Source organism: Pseudophryne corroboree, chromosome 6, assembly GCF_028390025.1.
Source record: "Pseudophryne corroboree isolate aPseCor3 chromosome 6, aPseCor3.hap2, whole genome shotgun sequence".
NCBI lineage: Eukaryota > Metazoa > Chordata > Amphibia > Anura > Myobatrachidae > Pseudophryne > Pseudophryne corroboree.
The window spans coordinates 691,270,743-691,288,751 of record NC_086449.1 but is presented as its reverse complement, the minus strand read 5'-3'; the positions used below and the strand labels follow the sequence as shown (position 1 = coordinate 691,288,751).

General features: G+C 50.4%; 1 protein-coding gene and 1 long non-coding RNA gene across 7 annotated transcripts in view; one reads left to right on the top strand and one right to left on the bottom strand.

The window, feature by feature from the left end:
- KCNMB1 (potassium calcium-activated channel subfamily M regulatory beta subunit 1) overlaps window positions 1-18,009 on the top strand; it is a 228,576-nt gene that overhangs the window by 126,895 nt on the left and 83,672 nt on the right. The window lies entirely within an intron of this gene.
- Window positions 1-18,009, bottom strand: part of LOC134933245 (uncharacterized) — a 446,291-nt gene that overhangs the window by 423,124 nt on the left and 5,158 nt on the right. For all 4 annotated transcript variants that reach the window (XR_010179652.1, XR_010179655.1, XR_010179653.1 and 1 more), the window contains exon 2: window positions 16,610-16,891. This is a non-coding gene — a long non-coding RNA (uncharacterized LOC134933245). The remainder of the gene's footprint in view (window positions 1-16,609; window positions 16,892-18,009) is intronic.

The following is an 18,009-nucleotide window of genomic DNA, read 5'->3' as shown; positions in this document are numbered from 1 at the left end:
AAAAAATAAGATTTTACTTACCGATAAATCTATTTCTCGTAGTCCGTAGTGGATGCTGGGGACTCCGTCAGGACCATGGGGGGATAGCGGCTCCGCAGGAGACAGGGCACAAAAATAAAAGCTTTAGGATCAGGTGGTGTGCACTGGCTCCTCCCCCTATGACCCTCCTCCAAGCCTCAGTTAGGATACTGTGCCCGGACGAGCGTACACAATAAGGAAGGATTTTGAATCCCGGGTAAGACTCATACCAGCCACACCAATCACACTGTACAACCTGTGATCTGAACCCAGTTAACAGCATGATAACAGCGGAGCCTCTGAAAAGATGGCTCACAACAATAATAACCCGATTTTTGTAACAATAACTATGTACAAGTATTGCAGACAATCCGCACTTGGGATGGGCGCCCAGCATCCACTACGGACTACGAGAAATAGATTTATCGGTAAGTAAAATCTTATTTTCTCTGACGTCCTAGTGGATGCTGGGGACTCCGTCAGGACCATGGGGATTATACCAAAGCTCCCAAACGGGCGGGAGAGTGCAGATGACTCTGCAGCACCGAATGAGAGAACTCCAGGTCCTCTTTAGCCAGGGTATCAAATTTGTAGAATTTTACAAACGTGTTCTCCCCCGACCACGTAGCTGCTCGGCAGAGTTGTAATGCCGAGACCCCTCGGGCAGCCGCCCAGGATGAGCCCACCTTCCTTGTGGAATGGGCCTTGACAGATTTAGGCTGTGGCAGGCCTGCCACAGAATGTGCAAGTTGAAATGTGCTACAAATCCAACGAGCAATCGTCTGCTTAGAAGCAAGAGCACCCAGTTTGTTGGGTGCATACAGGATAACAGCGAGTCAGTTTTCCTGACTCCAGCCGTCCTGGAAACCAATATTTTCAGGGCCCTGACAACATCTAGCAACTTGGAGTCCTCCAAGTCCCTAGTAGCCGCAGGTACCACAATAAGCTGGTTCAGGTGAAACGCTGACCCACCTTAGGAAGAAACTGGGGACGAGTCCGCAGCTCTGCCCTGTCCGAATGGACAATCAGATATGGCTTTTGTGAGACAAAGCCGCCAATTCTGACACTCGCCTGGCCGAGGCCAGGGCCAACAGCATGGTCTCTTTTCATGTGAGATATTTCAAATCCACAGATTTGAGCGGTTTAAAATGTGATTTGAGGAATCCCAGAACTACGTTAAGATCCCACAGTGCCACTGGAGGCACAAAAAGGGGGTTGTATATGCAATACTCCCTTGACAAACTTCTGGACTTCAGGAACTGAAGCCAATTCCTTCTGGAAGAAAATTGACAGGGCCGAAATTTGAACCTTAATGGACCCCAGTTTGAGGCCCATAGACACTCCTGTTTGCAGGAAATGCAGGAATCGACCGAGTTGAAATTTCTTCGTGGGGCCTCCCTGGCCTCACACCACGCAACATATTTTCGCCACATGTGGTGATAATGTTTTGCGGTCACCTCCTTCCTGGCTTTGACCAGGGTAGGAATGACCTCTTCCGGAATGCCTTTTTCCCTTAGGATCTGGCGTTCCACCGCCATGCCGTCAAACGCAGCCGCGGTAAGTCTTGGAACAGACCTGGTACTTGCTGAAGCAAGTCCCTTCTTAGCGGCAGAGGCCATGAGTCCTCTGTGAGCATTTCTTGAAGTTCCGGGTGCCACGTCCTTCTTGGCCAATCCGGAGCCACGAGTATAGTTCTTACTCCTCTACGTCTTATAATTCTCAGTACCTTGGTTATGAGAAGCAGAGGAGGGAACACATACACCAACTGGTACACCCACGGTGTTACCAGAACGTCCACAGATATTGCTTGAGGGTCTCTTGACCTGGCGCAATACCTGTCCAGTTTTTTGTTCAGGCGGGACGCCATCATGTCCACCTTTGGTCTTTCCCAACGGTTCACAATCATGTGGAATACTTCCCGATGAAGTCCCCACTCTCCCGGGTGGAGGTCGTGCCTGCTGAGGAAGTCTGCTTCCCAGTTGTCCACTCCCGGAATGAATACTGCTGACAGTGTTATCACATGATTTTTCGCCCAGCGAAGAATCCTTGCAGTTTCTGCCATTGCCCTCCTGCTTCTTGTGCCGCCCTGTCTGTTTACGTGGGCGACTGCCGTGATGTTGTCCCACTGGATCAATACCGGCTGACCTTGAAGCAGAGGTCTTGCTAAGCTTAGAACATTGTAAATTGCCCTTAGCTCCAGTATATTTATGTGGAGAGAAGTCTCCAGACTTGATCACACTCCCTGGAAATTTTTTCCCTGTGTGACTGCTCCCCAGCCTCTCAGGCTGGCATCCGTGGTCACCAGGACCCAGTCCTGAATGCCGAATCTGCGGCCCTTTAGTAGATGAGCACTCTGCAGCCACCGCAGAAGAAACACCCTTGTCCTTGGAGACAGGGTTATCCGCTGATGCATCTGAAGATGCGATCCGGACCATTTTTCCAGCAGATCCCACTGAAAAGTTCTTGCGTGAAATCTACCGAATGGAATCGCTTCGTAAGAAGCCACCATTTTTCCCAGGACCCTTGTGCAATGATGCACTGACACTTTTCCTGGTTTTAGGAGGTTCCTGACTAGCTCGGATAACTCCCTGGCTTTCTTCTCCGGGAGAAACACCTTTTTCTGGACTGTGTCCAGAATCATCCCTAGGAACAGCAGACGTGTCGTCGGAAACAGCTGCGGTTTTGGAATATTTAGAATCCACCCGTGCTGTCGTAGAACTACTTGAGATAGTGCTACTCCGACCTCCAACTGTTCTCTGGACCTTGCCCCTATCAGGAGATCGTCCATTTTCTTTGAAGAAGAATCATCATTTCGGCCATTACCTTGGTAAGGACCCGGGGTGCCGTGGACAATCCAACCGGCAGCGTCTGAAACTGATAGTGACAGTATTGTACCACGAACCTGAGGTACCCTTGGTGAGAAGGGCAAATTGGGACATGGAGGTAAGCATCCCTGATGTCCCGGGACACCATATAGTCCCCTTCTTCCTGGTTCGCTATCACTGCTCTGAGTGACTCCATCTTGATTTGAACCTTTGTATGTAAGTGTTCAACTATTTCAGATTTAGAATAGGTCTCACCGAGCCGTCTGGCTTCAGTACCACAATATAGTGTGGAATAATACCCCTTTCCTTGTTGTAGGAGGGGTACTTTGATTATCACCTGCTGGGAATACAGCTTGTGAATTGTTTCCACTACTGCCTCCCTGTCGGAGGGAGACGTTGGTAAAGCAGACTTCAGGAACCTGCGAGGGGGAGACGTCTCGAATTTCCAATCTGTACCCCTGGGATACTACTTGTAGGATCCAGGGGTCCACTTGCGAGTGAGCCCACTGCGTGCTGAAACTCTTGAGACGACCCCCCCCACCGCACCTGAGTCCGCTTGTACGGCCCCAGCGTCATGCTGAGGACTTGGCAGAAGCGGTGGAGGGCTTCTGTTTCTGGGAATGGGCTGCCTGCTGCAGTCTTCTTCCCTTTCCTCTATCCCATGGCAGATATGACTGGCCTTTTGCCCGCTTGTCCTTATGGGGACGAAAGGACTGAGGCTGAAAAGACGTTGTCTTTTTCTCCTTTATACGGCAATACTTCCATGTGCCGTTTGGAATCTGCATCACCTGACCACTGTCGTGTCCATAAACAACTTCTGGCAGATATGGACATCGCACTTACTCTTGATGCCAGAGTGCAAATATCCCTCTGTGCATCTCGCATATATAGAAATGCATCCTTTAAATGCTCTAGTTAATAAAATACTGTCCCTGTCAAGGGTATCAATATTTTCAGTCAGGGAATCCGACCAAGCCACCCCAGCGCTGCACATCCAGGCTGAGGCGATCGCTGGTCGCTGTATAACACCAGTATGTGTGTATATACTTTTTAGGATATTTTCCAGCCTCCTATCAGCTGGCTCCTTGAGGGCGGCCCTATCTGGAGACGGTACCGCCACTTGTTTTGATAAGCGTGTGAGCGCCTTATCCACCCTAAGGGGTGTTTCCCAATGCGTCCTAACTTCTGGCGGGAAAGGGTATACCGCCAATAATTTTCTATCGGGGGAAACCCACGCATCATCACACACTTCATTTAATTTATCTGATTCAGGAAAAACTACAGGTAGTTTTTTCACACTCCACATAATACCCTTTTTTGTGGTACTTGTAGTATCAGAAATATGTAACACCTCCTTCATTGCCCTTAACAAGTAACGTGTGGCCCTAAAGGAAAATACGTTTGTTTCTTCACCGTCGACACTGGAGTCAGTGTCCGTGTCTGTGTCTGTGTCGACCGACTGAGGTAAAAGGACGTTTTAACGCCCCTGACGGTGTTTGAGACGCCTGGACAGGTACTAATTGGTTTGCCGGCCGTCTCATGTCGTCAACCGACCTTGCAGCGTGTTGACATTATCACGTAATTCCTTAAATAAGCCATCCATTCCGGTGTCGACTCCCTAGAGAGTGACATCACCATTACAGGCAATTGCTCCGCCTCCTCACCAACATCGTCCTCATACATGTCGACACACACGTACCGACACACAGCACACACACAGGGAATGCTCTGATAGAGGACAGGACCCCACTAGCCCTTTGGGGAGACAGAGGGAGAGTTTGCCAGCACACACCAAAAACGCTATAATTATACAGGGACAACCTTTATATAAGTGTTTTTCCCTTATAGCATTTTAATATATATAGTCATATCGCCAAATAAGTGCCCCCCCTCTCTGTTTTAACCCTGTTTCTGTAGTGCAGTGCAGGGGAGAGCCTGGGAGCCTTCCCACCAGCATTTCTGTGAGGGAAAATGGCGCTGTGTGCTGAGGAGAATAGGCCCCGCCCCCTTTTCGGCGGGCTTCTTCTCCCGTTTTTCTGAGACCTGGCAGGGGTTAAATACATCCATATAGTCCCCAGGGGCTATATGTGATGTATTTTTAGCCAGAATAAGGTACTATCATTGCTGCCCAGGGCGCCCCCCCCAGCACCCTGCACCCTCAGTGACCGTTGCTATGAAGTGTGCTGACAACAATGGCGCACAGCTGCAGTGCTGTGCGCTACCTTATGAAGACTGAAAAGTCTTCTGCCGCCGGTTTCTGGACCTCTTCACTTTTCGGCATCTGCAAGGGGGTCGGCGGCGCGGCTCCGGGACGAACCCCAGGGTGAGACCTGTGTTCCGACTCCCTCTGGAGCTAATGGTGTCCAGTAGCCTAAGAAGCCAATCCATCCTGCACGCAGGTGAGTTCACTTATCTCCCCTAAGTCCCTCGATGCAGTGAGCCTGTTGCCAGCAGGACTCACTGAAAATAAAAAACCTAACAAAACTTTTACTCTAAGCAGCTCTTTAGGAGAGCCACCTAGATTGCACCCTTCTCGGCCGGGCACAAAAATCTAACTGAGGCTTGGAGGAGGGTCATAGGGGGAGGAGCCAGTGCACACCACCCGATCCTAAAGCTTTTATTTTTGTGCCCTGTCTCCTGCGGAGCCGCTATCCCCCCATGGTCCTGACGGAGTCCCCAGCATCCACTAGGACGTCAGAGAAATGAGAATTTACTTAACGATAATTCTATTTCTCGTAGTCCGTAGTGGATGCTGGGGACTCCGTAAGGACCATGGGGAATAGCGGCTCCGCAGGAGACAGGGCACAAAAGTAAAAGCTTTAGGATCAGGTGGTGTGCACTGGCTCCTCCCCCTATGACCCTCCTCCAAGCCTCAGTTAGGATACTGTGCCCGGACGAGCGTACACAATAAGGAAGGATTTTGAATCCCGGGTAAGACTCATACCAGCCACACCAATCACACTGTACAACCTGTGATCTGAACCCAGTTAACAGCATGATAACAGCGGAGCCTCTGAAAAGATGGCTCACAACAATAATAACCCGATTTTTGTAACAATAACTATGTACAAGTATTGCAGACAATCCGCACTTGGGATGGGCGCCCAGCATCCACTACGGACTACGAGAAATAGAATTATCGGTAAGTAAATTCTCATTTTCTCTGACGTCCTAAGTGGATGCTGGGGACTCCGTAAGGACCATGGGGATTATACCAAAGCTCCCAAACGGGCGGGAGAGTGCGGATGACTCTGCAGCACCGAATGAGAGAACTCCAGGTCCTCCTCAGCCAGGGTATCAAATTTGTAGAATTTTGCAAACGTGTTTGCCCCTGACCAAGTAGCAGCTCGGCAAAGTTGTAAAGCCGAGACCCCTCGGGCAGCCGCCCAAGATGAGCCCACCTTCCTTGTGGAATGGGCATTTACATATTTTGGCTGTGGCAGGCCTGCCACAGAATGTGCAAGCTGAATTGTACTACACATCCAACTAGCAATCGTCTGCTTAGAAGCAAGAGCACCCCGTTTGTTGGGTGCATACAGGATAACCGCAAGTCAGTTTTCCTGACTCCAGCCGTCCTGGAAACATATTTTCAGGGCCCTGACAACATCTAGCAACTTGGAGTCCTCCAAGTCCCTAGTAGCCGCAGGTACCACAATAAGCTGGTTCAGGTGAAACGCTGACACCACCTTAGGGAGAAACTGGGGACGAGTCCGCAGCTCTGCCCTGTCCGAATGGACAATCAGATATGGGCTTTTGTGAGACAAAGCCGCCAATTCTGACACTCGCCTGGCCGAGGCCAGGGCCAACAGCATGGTCACTTCCCATGTGAGATATTTCAAATCCACAGATTTGAGCGGTTTAAACCAATGTGATTTGAGGAATCCCAGAACTACGTTGAGATCCCACCGTGCCACTGGAGGCACAAAAGGGGGTTGTATATGCAGTACTCCCTTGACAAACTTCTGGACTTCAGGAACTGAAGCCAATTCTTTCTGGAAGAAATAATCGACAGGGCCGAAATTTGAACCTTAATGGACCCCAATTTGAGGCCCATAGACACTCCTGTTTGCAGGAAATGCAGGAAATCGACCGAGTTGAAATTCCTCCGTGGGGGCCTTCCTGGCCTCACACCATGCAACATATTTTCGCCAAATGCGGTGATAATGTTGTGCGGTCACCTCCTTCCTGGCTCTGACCAGGGTAGGGATGACCTCTTCCGGAATGCCTTTTTCTCTTAGGATCCGGCGTTCAACCGCCATGCCGTCAAACGCAGCCGCGGTAAGTCTTGGAACAGACATGATCCTTGCTGAAGCAAGTCCCTTCTTAGTATCTCTTGAAGTTCCGGGTACCAAGTCCTTCTTGGCCAATCCGGAGCCACGAGTATAGTTCTTACTCCTCTCCGTCTTATAATTCTCAGTACCTTGGGTATGAGAGGCAGAGGAGGGAACACATACACCGACTGGTACACCCACGGTGTTACCAGAGCGTCCCAGCTATTGCCTGAGGGTCTCTTGACCTGGCGCAATACCTGTCCAGTTTTTTGTTCAGACGGGACGCCATCATGTCCACCTTTGGTCTTTCCCAACGGTTCACAATCATGTGGAAGACTTCTGGATGAAGTCCCCACTCTCCCGGGTGGAGGTCGTGCCTGCTGAGGAAGTCTGCTTCCCAGTTGTCCACTCCCGGAATGAACACCGCTGACAGTGTTATCACATGATTTTTCGCCCAGCGAAGAATCCTTGCTGCCATTGCCCTCCTGCTTCTTGTGCCGCCCTGTCTGTTTACGTGGGCGACTGCCGTGATGTTGTCTGACTGGATCAGCACCGGTTGACTTTGAAGCAGAGGTCTTCCTAGGCTCAGAGCATTGTAAATTGCCCTTAGCTCCAGTATATTTATGTGGAGAGAAGTCTCCAGACTTGACCACACTCCTTGGAAATTTCTTCCCTGTGTGACTGCTCCCCAGCCTCTCAGGCTGGCATCCGTGGTCACCAGGACCCAGTCCTGAATGCCGAATCTGCTGCCCTCTAGTAGATGAGCACTCTGCAGCCACCACAGAAGAGCCACCCTTGTCCTTGGAGACAGGATTATCCGCTGATGCATCTGAAGATGCGATCCGGACCATTCGTCCAGCAGATCCCACTGAAAAATTCTTGCGTGAAATCTGCCGAATGGAATCGCTTCGTAAGAAGCCACCATTTTTCCCAGGACTCTTGTGCATTGATGCACTGACACTTGGCCTGGTTCTAGGAGGTTCCTAACTAGCTCGGATAACTCCCTGGCTTTCTCCTCCGGGAGAAACACCTTTTTCTGGACTGTGTCCAGAATCATCCCTAGGAACAGCAGACGTGTCGTCGGAATCAGCTGCGATTTTGGAATATTTAGAATCCATCCGTGCTGTCGTAGAACTACTTGAGATAGTGCTACTCTGACCTCCAACTGTTCTCTGGACCTTGCCCTTATCAGGAGATCGTCCAAGTAAGGGATAATTAAGACGCCTTTTCTTTGAAGAAGAATCATCATTTCGGCCATTACCTTGGTAAAGACCCGGGGTGCCGTGGACAATCCAAACGGCAGTGTCTGAAACTGATAGTGACAGTTCTGTACCACGAACCTGAGGTACCCTTGGTGAGAAGGGCAATTTGGGACATGGAGGTAAGCATCCTTGATGTCCAGGGACACCATATAGTCCCCTTCTTCCTGGTTCGCTATCACTGCTCTGAGTGACTCCATCTTGATTTGAACCTTTGTATGTAAGTGTTCAAAGATTTCAGATTTAGAATAGATCTCACCGAGCCGTCTGGCTTCAGTACCACAATAGTGTGGAATAATACCCCTTTCCTTGTTGTAGGAGGGGTACTTTGATTATCACCTGCTGGGAATACAGCTTGTGAATTGTTTCCAATACTGCCCCCCTGTCGGAGGGAGACGTTGGTAAAGCAGACTTCAGGAACCTGCGAGGGGGAGACGTCTCGAATCTCCAATCTGTACCCCTGGGATACTACTTGTAGGATCCAGGGGTCCACTTGCGAGTGAGCCCACTGCGCGCTGAAACTCTTGAGACGACCCCCCACCGCACCTGAGTTCGCTTGTACGGCCCCAGCGTCATGCTGAGGACTTGGCAGAAGCGGTGGAGGGCTTCTGTTCCTGGGAAGGGGCTGCCTGCTGCAGTCTTCTTCCCTGCTGAGATGTGACTTGGGGTAAAAAAGGTGGATTTTCCAGCTGTTGCCGTGGCCACCAGGTCCGATGGACCGACCCCAAATAACTCCTCCCCTTTATACGGCAATACCTCCATGTGCCGTTTGGAATCTGCATCACCTGACCACTGTCGTGTCCATAAACATCTTCTGGCAGATATGGACATCGCACTTACTCTTGATGCCAGAGTGCAAATATCCCTCTGTGCATCTCGCATATATAGAAATGCATCCTTTAAATGCTCTATAGTCAATAAAATACTGTCCCTGTCAAGGGTATCAATATTTTCAGTCAGGGAATCCGACCAAGCCACCCCAGCGCTGCACATCCAGGCTGAGGCGATCGCTGGTCGCAGTAGAACACCAGTATGTGTGTATATACTTTTTAGGATATTTTCCAGCCTCCTATTAGCTGGCTTCTTGAGGGCGGCCGTATCTGGAGACGGTAACGCCACTTGTTTTAATAAGCGTGAGCGCCTTATCCACCCTAGGGGGTGTTTCCCAACGCGCCCTAACTTCTGGCGGGAAAGGGTATAACGCCAATAATTTTCTATCGGGGGAAACCCACGCATCATCACACACTTCATTTAATTTATCTGATTCAGGAAAAACTACAGGTAGTTTTTTCACACCCCACATAATACCCTTTTTTGTGGTACTTGTAGTATCAGAAATATGTAACACCTCCTTCATTGCCCTTAACATGTAACGTGTGGCCCTAATGGAAAATACGTTTGTTTCTTCACCGTCGACACTGGAGTCAGTGTCCTGCTCTGTGTCTGTGTCGACCGACTGAGGTAATGGGCGTTTTAAAGCCCCTGACGGTGTTTGAGACGCCTGGACAGGTACTAATTGGTTTGCCGGCCGTCTCATGTCGTCAACCGACCTTGCAGCGTGTTGACATTATCACGTAATTCCCTAAATAAGCCATCCATTCCGGTGTCGACTCCCTAGAGAGTGACATCACCATTACAGGCAATTGCTCCGCCTCCTCACCAACATCGTCCTCATACATGTCGATACACACGTACCGACACACAGCACACACACAGGGAATGCTCTGATAGAGGACAGGACCCCACTAGCCCTTTGGGGAGACAGAGGGAGAGTTTGCCAGCACACACCAAAACGCTATAATTTTACAGGGACAACCTTATATAAGTGTTTTCCCTTATAGCATCTTAATATGTAATAATATCGCCACAAAAATGCCCCCCCTCTCTGTTTTAACCCTGTTTCTGTAGTGCAGTGCAGGGGAGAGCCTGGGAGCCTTCCCACCAGCAGTTCTGTGAGGGAAAATGGCGCTGTGTGCTGAGGAGAATAGGCCCCGCCCCTTTTTCGGCGGGCTTCTTCTCCCGTTTTTCTGACAACCTGGCAGGGGTTAAATACATCCATATAGCCCCAGAGGCTATATGTGATGTATATTTAGCCAGCATAGGTACTTTCATTGCTGCCCAGGGCGCCCCCCCCAGCGCCCTGCACCCTCAGTGACCGTTGGTGTGAAGTGTGCTGAGAGCAATGGCGCACAGCTGCAGTGCTGTGCGCTACCTTAAGAAGACTGGGAAGTCTTCAGCCGCCGATTTCTGGACCTCTTCTCTCTTCAGCATCTGCAAGGGGGTCGGCGGCGCGGCTCCGGTGACCCATCCAGGCTGTACCTGTGATCGTCCCTCTGGAGCTAGTGTCCAGTAGCCTAAGAAGCCAATCCATCCTGCACGCAGGTGAGTTCACTTCTTCTCCCCTAAGTCCCTCGTTGCAGTGAGCCTGTTGCCAGCAGGACTCACTGAAAATAAAAAACCTAACAAAACTTTTACTCTAAGCAGCTCTTTAGGAGAGCCACCTAGATTGCACCCTTCTCGGCCGGGCACAAAAACCTAACTGAGGCTTGGAGGAGGGTCATAGGGGGAGGAGCCAGTGCACACCACCTGATCCTAAAGCTTTTACTTTTGTGCCCTGTTTCCTGCGGAGCCGCTATTCCCCATGGTCCTTACGGAGTCCCCACTTAGGACGTCAGAGAAATGGGGACACCTGGCTATGGGGATACCTGCCTGCCGCACTGTGTAAAATGGGGGCACCTGCCTGCGTACTGTGTAATATGGGGGCACCTGCCTGCCGTGCTGTGTAATATGGGGGCACCTGCCTGCCGTGCTGTGTAAAATGGGGATATCTGCCTGCCGTGCTGTGTAAAATGGGGATATCTGCCTGCCGTGCTGTGTAAAATGGGGATATCTGCCTGCCGTGCTGTGTAAAATGGGGATATCTGCCTGCCGTGCTGTGTAAAATGGGGATATCTGCCTGCCGTGCTGTGTAAAATGGGGATATCTGCCTGCCGTGCTGTGTAAAATGGGGATATCTGCCTGCCGTGCTGTGTAAAATGGGGATATCTGCCTGCCGTGCTGTGTAAAATGGGGATATCTGCCTGCCGTGCTGTGTAAAATGGGGATATCTGCCTGCCGTGCTGTGTAAAATGGGGATATCTGCCTGCCGTGCTGTGTAAAATGGGGATATCTGCCTGCCGTGCTGTGTAAAATGGGGATATCTGCCTGCCGTGCTGTGTAAAATGGGGATATCTGCCTGCCGTGCTGTGTAAAATGGGGATATCTGCCTGCCGTGCTGTGTAAAATGGGGATATCTGCCTGCCGTGCTGTGTAAAATGGGGATATCTGCCTGCCGTGCTGTGTAAAATGGGGATATCTGCCTGCCGTGCTGTGTAAAATGGGGATATCTGCCTGCCGTGCTGTGTAAAATGGGGATATCTGCCTGCCGTGCTGTGTAAAATGGGGATATCTGCCTGCCGTGCTGTGTAAAATGGGGATATCTGCCTGCCGTGCTGTGTAAAATGGGGATATCTGCCTGCCGTGCTGTGTAAAATGGGGATATCTGCCTGCCGTGCTGTGTAAAATGGGAATATCTGCCTGCCGTGCTGTGTAAAATGGGGATATCTGCCTGCCGTGCTGTGTAAAATGGGGATACCTGCCTGCCGTGCTGTGTAAAATGGGGATACCTGCCTGCCGCACTGTGTAAAATGGGGATACCTGCCTGCTGCACTTTGTAAAATGGGGGCACCTGCCTGCGTACTGTGTAAAATGGGGATACCTGCCTTCCGTACTGTGTAAAATGGGGACACCTGCCTGCCGCGCTGTGTAAAATGGGGACACCTGCCTGCCGCCCGCGCTGTGTAATATGGGGACACTTGCCTGCTGTAATGTGTAAAAAGGGGACTTTTTTATTTTTATTTTTTCCCCCTTGTGGTGGGTGTGATGATATCAGATGAGGCCATGCCCACTTTAATGAGACCACGCCCATTTTAATCAGGCCACACACCCTTGACGGGAGCGCGCGCGCCTACGGCGCGCGCATGCTTTTTCTTTTCATGGCTATATGAGGGGGGGCACACTTTTTTTTTTTTTTTAGAGCAATGGGGGGGGGCGCATTTTAAAATCTCGCACTGGGAGCCAAATTGTCTAGAAACGGCCCTGCCGGTGCTACTCGCTCAGCGAAGGGATGCAGTGCAGGGAGGCGCTGGGACGGATAGGCGCTTCCCCTGCTCTGCATCCCTTCCCTGCTGCGCCGTTCTGTCCCCCCTCCTGCTGCTGCTGCTGCCAGTGCTGTGTCTGTCACAGTATGACAGGCACTGGCAGCGGGCACCTGCAGCATGAAAAGCCTCCCCCCTCCCCTCACCTGTGTGACAGCGCAGAGTACGGGACAGAAGGGGGCGGAGCTACACTGGACAGAAGGGGCGTGGCTAAACGGCCCAGAAGGGGGCGGAGAAACACAGACCAGGCTGCTGTACAGAGGGAGACTGGCTTAGGTAAGTGGAGGGTGAGAGAGAAGTGTGTGTGTGTGTATATGGTGGGTGTGTATGTGTGTGTATATATGTGTGAATTGTGTGTGTGTGTGTGTGGTATATCTGTGCGCGAGCTTTATGGACGCTACTACTGGGGGGGCATTACGTATAACGACGCTACTACTGGGGGGGGGGGGCATTACATGTAAGAACGCTACTACTACTGGGGGGGGGCATTACGTATAAGGACGCTACTACTACTGGGGGGGCATTACGTATAAGGACGCTACTACTACAGTGGGGGGCATTACGTATAAGGACGCTACTACTACAGTGGGGGGCATTACGTATAAGGACGCTAATACTACTGGGGAGGGGCATTACGTATAAGGACGCTATTACTATAGGGGTGCACCAGTGCCGTAACTAGACATTTTAGCGCTGTGTGCAAGAAACAGCATCGACGCCCCCCCCCCCCCCCCCCCCCACACACACATTTAAAACAGGGCCAGTGCGCGCCGCAGGCGTGCACCAAAAGTGTAGGGGTGTGTCTTCATGGGAAAGGGGCGTGACCACAAAATAATACCAAATTTTATTATGCTGCACAGTAGTCTTCATTATTCAAATTACACCGAACAGTAGTGTCACTTACACACACATTACAGTAGGCAGAGCTCCCTTTTACACCTTACGACAGACAGAGCTCCCTTTTACACCTTACAGCAGGCAGAGCTCCCTTTTACACCTTACGACAGACAGAGCTCCCTTTTACACCTTATGGCTGGCAGAGCTCCCTTTTACACCTTATGGCAGGCAGAGCTCCCTTTTACACCTTATGGCAGGCAGAGCTCCCTTTTACACATTACGGCAGGCAGAGCTCCCTTTTACACCTTACGGCAGGCAGAGCTCCCTTTTACACCTTACGGCAGGCAGAGTCACCATTTACACCTTACGGCAGGCAGAGTCAACATTTACACCTTACGGCAGGCAGAGTCACCATTTACACCTTACGGCAGGCAGAGCTCCCTTTTACACCTTACGGAAGGCAGAGTCACCATTTATACCTTACAGCAGGCAGAGTCACCATTTACACGTTACGGCAGGCAGAGTCACCATTTACACATTACGGCAGGCAGAGTCCCCTGTCACACATTGCGGCAGGCAGAGTCCCCTGTCACACATTGCGGCAGGCAGAGTCCCCTGTCACACATTGCGGCAGGCAGAGTCCCCTGTCACACATTGCGGAAGGCAGAGTCACCATTTACAGAGTCCCCCCATCCTCCTCTGCTGAAATATTCTGCAATTGCCCCTGTGCCTACCCACCTTCCCCCAACAATTGAATTCCCCCCACTGTATGCACACATAACCACATATACCCACACAGCCACATATATATTTACACACATAGGTACACACACAGCAACATATAAACAAACATAACCACATACACACACAAAGCCATTGTCCCTGTCTCAGCACTCTCCCCACCTTCAGTCCCTCTACTCACTAGTTGCTCCGTCTCCCTTTCTCTGCTGCTGTCAGCGTGCGGGAGCCAGTGAGTCAGGGGGGTGGGTATGCTAACTGAAAGCACCGCTATTCCTTCAGCGCTGGTGTCAGCGTGCGGGAGCCAGGGGGGCGGGCACACTGCCAGAAAGCCCCGCCTACCCTTCTCTGCTGCTGTCAGCGTGCGGGAGACGTGCTGCCGGACTGAGCCGCGGTGCACTGTTTCCATGAGGTGGGAGGCAGCGGGTGGACAAGCGGCGGCGGCGGCCGGGCGGGCGGGGGGCATGCCATTACTCGCGGCTTCCTGCAGCTGCCCAGCACTTCAAGCTCCGAGTCCGGCTTGGGCGAAGGGGAGGCGGAGCTGACACTCAGGCAGCGGCACCGGCGCTGCCGCTGTCTACTATAGATTATGGTGGAGGCTGGTTGCGCCCCAGGTTATCCTGAGCGCACATAGCTAGTTACGGCCCTGGGGTGCACTACGTATAAGGACGCTACTACTATTGGGGGGGGGCATTACGTATAAGGACGATACTACTACTAGGGTGCACTACGTATAAGGACGCTACTACTACTGGAGGGGGCATTACGTATAAGGACGATACTACTACTTGGGGGCATTATGTATAAGGACGCTACTATTACTGGGAGGGCATTACGTATAACAATGCTACTACTGGGGGGAGGGCATTACGTATAAGGATGCTACTACTGCGCGGAGCATTATGTATAAGGACGGTACTACTACTGGGGGCGCATTACGTATAAGAACGCTACTACTACTGGGAGGGCATTACGTATAAGGACGCTACTACTACTGGGAGGGCATTACGTATAAGGACGCTACTACTACTGGGAGGGCATTACGTATAAGGACGCTACTACTACTGGGGGGACATTACGTATAAGGACGCTACTACTACTGGGGGTGCACTACGTATAAGGACACTACTACTACTGGGGGGGCATTACGTATAAGGACGCTACTACTTCTAGGGGGTAATTACGTATAAGGACGCTTCTACTACTGGGGGTGCACTACGTATAAGGACGCTACTACTACTGGGGGGTATTACGTATAAGGACGCGTTTACTACTGGGGGTGCACTACGTATAAGGACGCTACTACTACTGGGGGGCATTATGTATAAGGACACTACTACTACGGGAGGGGGCATTATGTATAAGGATGCTACTACTACTGGGGAGGATGTGTAAGGATGCTACTACTACTGGGGGGGCATTATGTATAAGGACACTACTACTACTGGGGGGCATTATGTATAAGGACGCTACTACTACTGAGGGGGCATTATGTATAAGGACACTACTACTACTGGGGTGCATTACATATAAGGACGCTACTACTACGGGTGGGGCATTACGTATAAGATTAATAAGATTGTGCTACATTGTGGCATAATTTTAAATGGGGGTACTATTGTGTGGCCATGCCACTTACTTGTGAGACCACACCCCTTTTCCCAGCGCGCGCCAAAGGAATATGGGAGGGCGCAAATTTATAGTTTGCAGGGGGGCGCCGAACACCCTAGCACCGGCCATGCATGCATGCATGCATATATATATATATATATATATATATATATATATATATATATATATATATATATATACACATACAGTGGTCGATGTGGAAATTTTGAAGTGGGGGTATGGAACAGTGCTCCAGAAAAGGGGGAGTGCCCACTCAAAAGGGGGCGTGTTCTTAAGTGTAGTGTACCACACCATATACCCCTTATACAAATTATGCACCACAATATTAGGACCCCTTATACTATCTAGTACTGGTGCCCCTTACACATTATACCACACAGTATGAGCCGAAATTCACATTATAGCACACAGAATGAGCCAAAATTCACAATATAGCACACAGAATGAGCCAAAATTCACATTATACCACACAGAATGAGCCGAAATTCACATTATAGCACACGGTATGAGCAGAAATTCACATTACGCCACATAGTATGAGCCAAAATTCACATTATAGCACACGGCATGAGTAGAAATTCACATTATACCACACAGAATGAGGCAAAATTCACAATATGCCACACAGTATGATCCACAATTCAGGGACAGGGAGAGTGACAGCAGGGACATAGGGACAGGGAGAGTGACAGAGAGACAGTGACAGCAGGGACAGAGAGAGTGACAGCAGGGACAGAGAGTGGCAACAAGGACAGTGACAGATAGAGTGACAGCAGGGACAGGGAGAGTGACAGGAAGAGTGACAGGGACATAGGGAAGCAGGGTAAGAGTACCTGAGCAGCGGAGGGGGTGTAGTCAGCGGCGGTCCAGAGTTGAAGGCCATGGGCAGCAGAGGACGTGAGCGGCGGTGGTGAAGAGGACGTGGGTGGCGGCGGTGTGCAGGATGTGGCCGGCAGCGGTGAGCAGGACATGGCCGGTGGCGGTGAGGAGAATGGCAAGCTGCAAGTCAGCAGGGGCGAGGGATGCGATCATAACTGTTGCAGGCGGGGGCGTATGATTTTCAGGGCCAGATTAATGTCTGTGGGGGTCCTTGGGCAACAATGTTGTGGGGGCCCCTATGAATAAAATTATCAAAGTGATATACATTATATATATATATATATATTTATATATATATATATATATATATATATATATATATATATATATATATATATATATATATATATAATAAGAATTTACTTACCGATAATTCTATTTCTCGTAGTCCGTAGTGGATGCTGGGGACTCCGTCAGGACCATGGGGGATTAGCGGCACCGCAGGAGACAGGGCACAAAAATAAAGCTTTAGGATCAGGTGGTGTGCACTGGCTCCTCCCCCTATGACCCTCCTCCAAGCCTCAGTTAGGATACTGTGCCCGGACGAGCGTACACAATAAGGAAGGATCTTGAATCCCGGGTAAGACTCATACCAGCCACACCAATCACACCGTACAACTTGTGATCTGAACCCAGTTAACAGTATGACAAAACGTAGGAGCCTCTGAACAGACGGCTCACAACAATAACAACCCGATTTTTTTGTAACAATAACTATGTACAAGTATTGCAGACAATCCGCACTTGGGATGGGCGCCCAGCATCCACTACGGACTACGAGAAATAGAATTATCGGTAAGTAAATTCTTATTTTCTCTAACGTCCTAAGTGGATGCTGGGGACTCCGTCAGGACCATGGGGATTATACCAAAGCTCCCAAACGGGCGGGAGAGTGCGGATGACCCTGCAGCACCGAATGAGAGACTCCATGTCCTCCTCAGCCAGGGTATCAAATTTGTAGAATTTAGCAAACGTGTTTGCCCCTGACCAAGTAAATGCTCAGCAAAGTTGTAAAGCCGAGACCCCTCAGGCAGTCGCCCAAGATGAGCCCACTTCCTTGTGGAATGGGCTTTTTCTGATTTTGTCTGTGGCAAGCCTGCCACAGAATGAGCAAGCTGAATTGTACTACAAATCCAGCGAGCAATCGTCTGTTTAGAAGCAGGAGCACCCATCTTGTTGGGTGCATACAGGCTAAACAGCGAGTCAGATTTTCTGACTCCAGTCGTCCTGGAAACATATTTTCAGGGCCCTGACAACGTCAAGTAACTTGGAGTCCTCCAAGTCCCTAGTAGCCGCAGGTACCACAATAGGTTGGTTCATGTGAAAAAAAGAAAACACCTTAAGGAGAAATTGA